This window comes from Nothoprocta perdicaria, unplaced genomic scaffold (genome assembly GCF_003342845.1).
Source record: "Nothoprocta perdicaria isolate Ctin4 unplaced genomic scaffold, notPer1 scaffold_148, whole genome shotgun sequence".
In the NCBI taxonomy this organism is placed as follows: Eukaryota; Metazoa; Chordata; class Aves; order Tinamiformes; family Tinamidae; genus Nothoprocta; species Nothoprocta perdicaria.
In genome coordinates this window covers 353,097-362,490 of record NW_020454627.1, presented here as the reverse complement: position 1 = coordinate 362,490, position 9,394 = coordinate 353,097, and positions in this window count along the sequence as shown.

Here is a 9,394-nt window from a genome sequence, read left to right as displayed (position 1 = left end):
TTCAAAACCCACCTGGATGCCACCCTGTGCCACATGCTGTAGGTGTGCCTGCTTGAGCAGGAAGGTTGGACTGGATGATCTCTAGAAGTCCCTTCCAACCTTAAATATTCTGTGATTCTGTGATCTGTGATTCTATTCTCATGTGCACACATTTCCCAATATGTCTGTGGGGATTTCACGTAAGAAACCTTATCAGATGTGAATTTGTGCATTTGTGAAGACACATTCCCTTGTAATACTTTGATTATAAAAATAGTTTGATTGAAAAACGAATCAAAAGAATAAATATCTGATCTTAAAAGAACAAACACTGAGGATTAAATTCATCTGTGAATGAATTACTCAAGAACTTATGTATAACATAAACTCCACCTAATCCTCTCTGCAATACATGCTGGCATTCTTGTCTTCTTTTTGCTGCTATGGCTTATTGGATTTAGTATTATCCTAACTCCAGGGTACTGTACATAATGCTTCCAGYATGCTTTCCAAGATAACACATTGTAATGAAGTTGCTGGCTGTGTATTTTCAGTGTAGGAGATTTTCTTGTTTTTAAAGATTATTATTATTGTTACATGATCTATCTAGTTTTACATGGACTGACCTAAAAATAGTTTTCTTTTTGGATTGTACAAAAAGATCATCTTAATAAGTTGGAGTTTAATGATTAAAGGTACAGAATCTGTACAGATAACTTTTTTTTGAATTTAAAAATCAAAAAATGAAAAAGTGAAGAAGCTCAAATTTCGTATTCTATATTTTTTTTCCTTTTTACACATAAGGACTTTTGCTTCAGAATGCCTAAAATAGTTAAATGGCCTATGTATTTTGCAGGTCCAAGCTTTTGTTAATCTATTCAAGTTACTGAAGAATTTAAAGTTATTTTTGACATCGGTTGGCTCATTTTCTCCAAATATACAGATTTGTCCTAATAATTTTCAATTTCATGTTTTGTGCTAAAGTTACTATGGAATGAAYGAGTTGTTATGTTCCCATACCCTGTTGATTTTACAGTGTTTTACTGAGTTACACTGTTGGTTTTACTGTTAACTTTTCATGGCTACAGAAGAACAACTTTAAGTTCATAGCAGTTTTCTTTATGCAGAAGCTTGAAACAAACTGGTTTGTTTAGGTCTGTATACTTCCCTCATGGTCAAAAAAGAGTAAAGCAGTAGGAGATGTATATGACTGATGCCTGTATGCTTACAAAGCATTATGCTTGTCTGAGGCAATTTTGCACGTGGCCTTGCCAATATGAAGCCTGATGGGTTAGACAGACTGGTCAGTGGGGTTTCTGYTTTGGAGCATCTGCTCGCAGAACCAGACAGGAGCCAGTGGTGCTCTTTTTTTAGGGAAGAGATGTCCAATTCCATTTTAATTCTGAGTAAATTAACAAATATTTTTTACAGCACTGTAGCTGGTTCAGGAGGAGGATTTTCAAGAGACAGCAGTGTCACAATTTTTGTACACCTTTCCCTATATTATGATATATTCATATATATTTATGCAATTTTGTCTACTATGAGTTCAAATTGTCTGCTAAAAATAACTCCCTATTTATGATTTGCATAATAGTGCATGGTCTTTATGTAATGTAATGTTAGTTCTTCAGTATTCTTCTTGATATCTCTACTTGTCCATATACCTTCGTATTATTTTTACATGGAAATTTGGTGTCAGCATTAGTTATTTTGTTTAGTTTACTACCAACCCTTGATATGTAAATTGTGTCTTTCATCTAAGATGAAAGATAAATATTCCGTCTTTTATCTCAGCTACATTTAAACACACAGATCATCTAAAATCACTAACCTTCCCTTACCTAGTTTAGCATCAAATAGCTGCCATGCCATAGATTTCTATCTGTGGAGAYCATCCATAGACAGTCTTTGTGCTGCTTTTCAAAATGTCAATATTAGTATAGCTAAATTGTTGGTTATTATTCCTTTCAGACGTAGGTCTGAACAGAAACTGGAAGGAATATAGTCTTGCTCTCACGCTGGTTTTCTTCTTGAATACTTTATAAAACGAACACTGCAGTTCTTTGTGGCATTTCTGCAAGGGACTAAGTACAATTGGGTCATCCAAGAGCAGTAGATGGACCATGACATTACCTATTCAAACAGTAGCCTGTGTGTGTTTGCCAGAAAATCCTCTCTATGTACAACAAACCTACTGTTTAGTAAGTTACACAAGAGATTTTGTCTCCAGATTTTGTTTAGTCTCCTTGAGAAGATTATTTATATGAATATTAATGAAAAGGCCCAAAGAGATGCAGCAAATCAACCGTAGAGGTGCTTACTGTCAGAAGAGTGTTTTATTAACTTCACTTACTAATAAGCAGGGCTATTCCACAACTGCCCTTCCCGACCAAAACAACTAAACAGAGCACCTTAACTGGGGAGAAAATGCCTCCTTGATTCAGCTGAGAGTAGGATATAAAAAAAGCAGAACTGCAAGATACCAAAGCAGTAGAGGATAAGAGTGAGGTATTATGGTTGATGACTTTGGAAGATTTCTAAGAGACATTTTAGAAGTGGATCAAGAAAAATAATAATTTCCTCTTGCAAAGGAATATAGCACAATTAGTCAAAGTGAAGAGTTAGTCTTAGGGTAATGAATGTCAAAGCAGCATTAACCTCACTTCACTGCTGTCTAACCTCATCTCTCATCTCCCTTCATTTTTTGTTGGAGAGGAAAAGACAGCTCATTTTCAGTGAGGATAGACCCTCTTCTGCTCCAGACTCCCTAGCTGTAACACTTACCTGTCCCTACTTAGTCACCAAAGCTCATTGCAGTTGTTCAGCCTTGAGTTCTCCTATGCTACAGCCTGCCAATGCCATAAGATGTGTTTGATAGTGGAAAAAGATTGCTCTTAGGCCATAGATTCTAGAGAGCTCATCATTCCCATCAAAGGTGATCTCTGATGATCGAGAAGCTAAGACTTGCTTGCAATACTGAGAACAGGACTGTGAGCCAAAGGCCTGTAGGTCTGTGACTTTGGTCTCGGTCATCCCTGAGTGCTGCTGTGTTTGGGGTCCAAAGGTCAGGCTGAACTAACAGTGGAATCACAGGAAGCTTGCCAGCTGGAGCTGGATTTAATTGTCCTTTAGTTGTCTCAGGGCCCTGCAGCTGTCATCCTGACRCCCTTCTCTCTGCTTTCTGTACCCTGGATATGCCTTGGGCAGCTGTCAGGAGAGTAGAACTAAGAACTCATCATTKCCCATTTTCTTGAATCTTGATCAACTCAGGTAGTCAACCTAGCATGACTGGAAACAGTACATCTCCAAAACATTGCCTGTCTTCTTTTTTCTTTTTTGGTATTGCAATCCTTAAAGATGATGGATGCTCTTCTCCTGTGAAGAGATTCCTAGGAATTCTGCAGATCAAACAAGACTAAGAGCACTCTCATTCCTCTAGAACCTGATCATATGAAGAATAAACTAGATAATATAGACTGCCCCAGATCAGAGTGCAACTGAAAAGAACTGTTGTTATTTTAATCTTGTATTTTTAAACCATTTGTGGAGAGAAAAGCTTTTCTTTGTCTACTGTGTACTTCTCTTAGTATGAAGGAAAATCAAGGGAAAGGAAAAGATCTGTGAGGAGGGTGGTGGCAGATTTCAAGACCATATTTCTCACAGAGGGTTAGGGACTGTTTGTTGCAGGAGTGTAGTTAATAACTCAGCTTTTAATAGCCCAAAAATCAGAGTACCGCTTGCCTCTATTGCTGTGCCTGGTCTGAGGTGAGTGCATTTTTGACCTATTCATTCTGTTTTCCCCTCTGCCACTTTTTGCAACATCTCAGAGAGCATCTTGGAGAGCTGCAGGGCTCTCAGTTTACAGGTGGGGGATAGGTGGGTATCCAGAAGCTGCCAAGTCATTTGAGAAATATTGCGAGGACTGTCAGCCAGCTATGTTTTGTAGCAGTATGTTGCTTTATTCCAGTAAGCTAGACACTCACTACAGTGTCCTTTTGCCTGCTGTGTTAAGAAYATCATATTTTTAGGCACAGAGCACTTTGATGTAAGCCAACTACCTTCAAGTTGCCTATAGTCAGATTAAGATAATTGTAAATAAAATATTTATTTATAACTTGCAAAATAGTAGTGTACAAATATTTACACACAAAAATGAAATAAGTGAAATAACAGCAAAAGTCACTATTAATTAATTGGCACACAGATAAATCAGAAAAGCTTCCCTCTTTCTATTCAGCTGACTTGCTGCAGAAAACTTWCTGTCTTGTCTCATATCTCAGATTGTATTGTTTCTGATGAAGAATAACAGGTTTTAGAATCAGTTTCTCTGTTGGAGGTTTCTAGTCACTTCTCTTTATTTTTTTTTGAATATATTTTGTGTATTGCTTACTCATGATGTAGACTATTCTATCCTTCTTGATGATTTGTGAACTGAGCCTTCCTGAGATGCAGATCAAGTCCTTCCAAAGTACTGTACTTCGTCCCTCTCTTAGCAGCAGCTGAGGGAGGATAACTGATAACCTTAATCCCAGCCTTGGCACCCTCAGTCRCAGTCTGAAATGCCTATATTTACAGAGTCTTATTTTCCTATCACCTTTTGAACAATGMGCATATTCCACACCACCATTTTAAAGGAAGTTTTAGATATAGCCCATTACTAGATTTTGACTGAGATCGAACCCAAAGACATTAAACCTGATGTAAAAATAAGAATAGTTGGATCTCCTAAGTTAATMATTGAAGAATGCCATTCATTCACTCGCTGATCTGGCTTACCAGTTTTGAGGTGTAGTGACTATCGTTATGCATTTCAGATGAACCTCAGAAAACCATCTGTAGCTTTTTATCTATATTTATTATGTRTGGTTTCCTAATGAACAGGAGAACCAAGATAGAGACATACCTCAAAAAAAGATTTCTGATATCCTAGGACTTTCCGCCTGTTAATATATTATTATTGGTTTATCTGTGTGCTAAGCTTTTATGACTTTTTAAAAAATATATTTAAAAATATCAGTCCAATATTAAAATTTGTCTCTGATGATTAAATGCATGCTAAAGTGAAACTAAATATGTGCCAGCATCACTCTTAATTAGATTCATCAAATGGCAATGTTCTTTAGCATATGTGATATTTTCCTCTTTAAAACATAACCAAAGAAATTAAATTCAGTAAACGCTTGGCTATGCAACATTAAATTTGCATAGATAAAAGACTGACAGTAGAAAGTGCTGAGCCTTATCCACTCTTGACTCCAGCCAAGGCCATAAGATTAGACCTACAGTCACCCAATGAAAAAAAACTCCCTAATTTCTATACTCAGTTKTGTTAATTTAGCATTACCTTGTGTTGTATTGTCCTTGGATATGACATAAATATGTTGATAATGACAAGAATAATTGTTTTTAAAACCAGAAGGAGTTTCAGAAATTGAGAAATGCATAGTCTGTAGTTAATTCCAAGGTCAACACACACATTTGAAAGATGCTATGCAAATTAGTCATGGTGTGCTGTGCATAATTGCTCATTCTTTCATCCAAGATAGCTCGTTTAAGTCATTTTCAACTAATCGTAGGTCATTCACTTTAAAGGGTTTAGTTTTGCTCCCTTTGAAGGCAGTGACAGAACCCCTACTGCTTTTGAGGTTAAAATCTAAGCATTCTAAAAGAAAGGTTTATAGTCAGTGCCAGTTTGTGTGTCATCCTCTTCTCTAACAATTTGCATTGGTGAGTGGGGATTCTTGAACATTTCAGCATTATATATTTCAGCTGATGTGCAAAGAGAATAACTTTTCATGCAGTCTGTCCCCTGCCAGGATGGCAAGGTGCTGGGTCACACGAATGCGCTTGAATACTTGCTTTTATTTATCAAGGAAAACTCCACTGCAAATGAAACGACAAGCCTATAGGTTGATCAGAGTGTTGTGATTTATCCCACAGAATAATTTGTTTTAGACATGTTTTACTGTGTTATGCATTTTTGCTTGTGTTGCTTTCTCAGGTATCCCTCACTATTTGAAAGAGAAGGTAATTATTATAGTATTTTCAAGAGAAGGTAATTACTATAGTATTTCCAAGAAAAGGATATTAGCATATAACTACTTCTCCAATACAGTGTTTGACTGAAAAAAATAAGTGATCATTTGAGAGGGGAGAAATGAACCTTCCAATTATTCCAGCAATAGGTCASCCATTCCAGTAAGAAAAGAAATGCRTTATACCCTAAGAATGGGATCTACAGGTTTTCAGATCATTGGTGAATGAAATCTAACATAAAGTACATTGTGTAATAAATAGGAAAACTGGTTTCCCTCTTTCTCCATTTTCACTGAATTCAGAAAGTCTGCCAGTGTTTATTGTTGCTCTAATGGCATGTACAGTAATTGCACAAAGCTGCCTTACTCTTTGCTTGTTCATGTGTAAATCAGCTGCTTGCTGAGTTGAGGAATTTTTTCTTTATTTATTCATGATTATACAAAACACAGAAATCTGACCGGAACATTTCAGTTATTGCTGTTTGGATGAAGTTGCTGCTAAAGCACCTTGTATTTCCTTCTTCAGCACCCACTACAGCCTAATGTCGTGTTCCACAAAACGATTCCCTTTCTGTTTCTGAAGAATCCTCGCTTTTCTGCTTCTTGCTTACTGGCATTGCGGGTGTGACCTCTCTTTTCTACACAAGATTCTGGGAGGTGTTCTTTTATTCTGCCTTTCCGCCGGCTTTAGAGCCTTCCTGACTGCCCTCAAATTGACCTCATCACCTTTTAGATATGTATATATACACACACACACACACACATATATGTCCATATATATATATATGCTTTATATATATATATATATGCTATTTTGTTGCTCTTTCATTATTGGTTGGACATCTGTACAGGTGAATGCCCTTAGTACTCTACTTGCTACTGTACATTCATTTCTCAATGTTCTGTACATCTGTCATTTTTCCTCTCCTTCAACTACCAAATGCTTAATGCTCAACAGCTCCTAATTTACCTCATGCTAATTTGAGGATAAGACATTGATTTTATTATGCTGACTGCAGTAAATTCTGCATCTCTCTGTTATTCACTGAGCTCAGCTACTTGTGCATGTCATCTTCAAGTCATATCATTGTATTTTATGTCATGTTAAAAAGTTCTTACCATCATGCACTTGATCATAATTTTCTTCAGCTTGGGCTCTGCCCTGATCTGCCTACATTAAGGTCTGAACTTAGAATGACGAACGCTGTAGGGCTGATGTGGAGAGAGAAAAAGAGGGAATAAATAAATAAATAAGATCATCAGAGACTGGAAGATGTGCAAAATCAGAATGATCATCCCAAGCTGCTGTACTCATATTTTGCAAGTTATGGCATCAGTGCTGATTCATTAAAAGTGACATCTCTTTTGCCACTYTGCACTCCTGGGCTCTCTAAGTCCTGTTTCTGCTGTTTGCTTCATTCAAAGGAAAGAACTGGGAGTGAAGTAGGTGTTAACGAGTTGATGAGGGATGGAATGCAGAAAGGTTTTGAAAAAGAAACTGTATGACATTTAGTGCAAAAGCAAAAAAAAAAAAGAAAATGTATGAAAAATAAAATAGATCTTGGGTAGAATCTTGGCTAGTTTTAGTCTTTTGATTTTACATTATTTGTATTTTAATTTTCTTTTTGGGTTGCAATGCTTATATTAAAATATGTAACTGCTATTTGTCAATACATCTTGAATCCGTAGAAATATTGTGTGATGTCAGTTAAACTTAGATCTATTCCATTCTTTATTTATTGCAATTGTTATTGCACATACTTTTTTGGTGTTAAAATATATTTCTTTATGCATATTTTTACTGTGRAATGTAGCTTACTGTAAATATTTAATATTTATTCTGATTATTCCATGTTATTTCCTGTTCTGATTTTCTCTTGTAACTTTTGTGCTGACATTCCAATTACCTTATCCTACCATATTTTTTCAGAAACACCTACAAAAGCTAAATCATGGCCTGTTTAATAAGAATTTTGGCTTTTCTTGCTTATTTGACATTTTCTAAGGTAGTGGCAATAATTTAAGGAGTCACTTAAGCAATTGGATTTTCACAGCCCTCATAGAATCATAGAATGCCCAAGGTTGGAAGGGACCTCAGAGGTCATCTAGTCCAATCCCCTGCACACGCAGGGTCACCTAGAGCACGTGGCACACGGCTGCGTCCAAGTGRGTTTTAAAGATCTCCAAAGAAGGAGACTCCACAACCTCTCTGGGCAGCCTGCTCTAGGGCTCTGTCACCCTCACTGTCAAAAAGTGCTTTCTCAAGTTCCTGTGGAACTTCCGATGCTTCAGTTTGAAGCCATTTCCTCTAKTCCTATCACTGGCCACCACTGAAAAGAGGCCGKCCCCTCCTCCTCACTGCCTCCCTTGAGGTATTTATACACTCAGGTCCCCCCTCAGCCTTCTCTTCTCCAGGCTGAACAGGCCCAGCTCTGTTAGCCTTGAGAGAGTTGAATGATTCAACTAAATTCTTCCTCTTTCTTCCCTTATATAGGAAAAGTATCTCTACAGTAGTATCTCTACTAATTAGTCTTTTTCACCCCTTAGTGTAAGGGGTGTTTTTGGAACATTTAGGATTAGAGTTATCTTTTAGATATCAGTTTTTGTACCATCCCCTGTTGTATGGTCCTTGCTCTCATATGGTCCTTGAAGAGACTGATTTTATCATTCGACACTTAATTCTTCAGCTCTTTCAACTGTCAAATAAAGCTTTTCACAATTTAATCACTTTCCCTCTTAACTACTACTTCTACAGTCCTTTCACGTTTCCTCTACCAATATTTCAAGGAGATTTAGGCTGTTGTAGTATCATTTGCCCTACGTAGTGCCTTATGGGTTCTTCTATTGTATCCCAAACTTTGTAGCCAACCCTAGTACTGTCTCCTGATTTTAAAATTATCAAATCAATTACAGATGCAAACATAAGAATACAAAACAATGGATTATGGTACTTGCTAATTATTAGGAGGATAACAATAAACTTTGATGTTGAACTGAGTATCTTTGTGCAGTTCTTTCCTGAATACTGTAAACTTACAAGTATTGCTGATCATAACTCTACACATGAGAGTTTACTGTGGTTCATTCYTTTTTCTCCGTTTTTTTTGTGATAGTGATGACTGTCATATTTTTCTGCTTATCATTTTAATGTGTCTAAACAGTTGCTTTTCAGTATCATAACCATCTTTTATTTTTTTAAAAAATGCAGTAATTTGGTAACATATCTAATAATAAAATTCTATACATATTTATTGATAAAAAAATTAATTATGAAATACTAATAGTGCCAAAGACAAGACTAGGCAGTCAGAGAAGAACATTTTCCAATTATATCAAGCAATGAAGTTTTCCTTTTTGCACTTGCCCTTGTTATTATT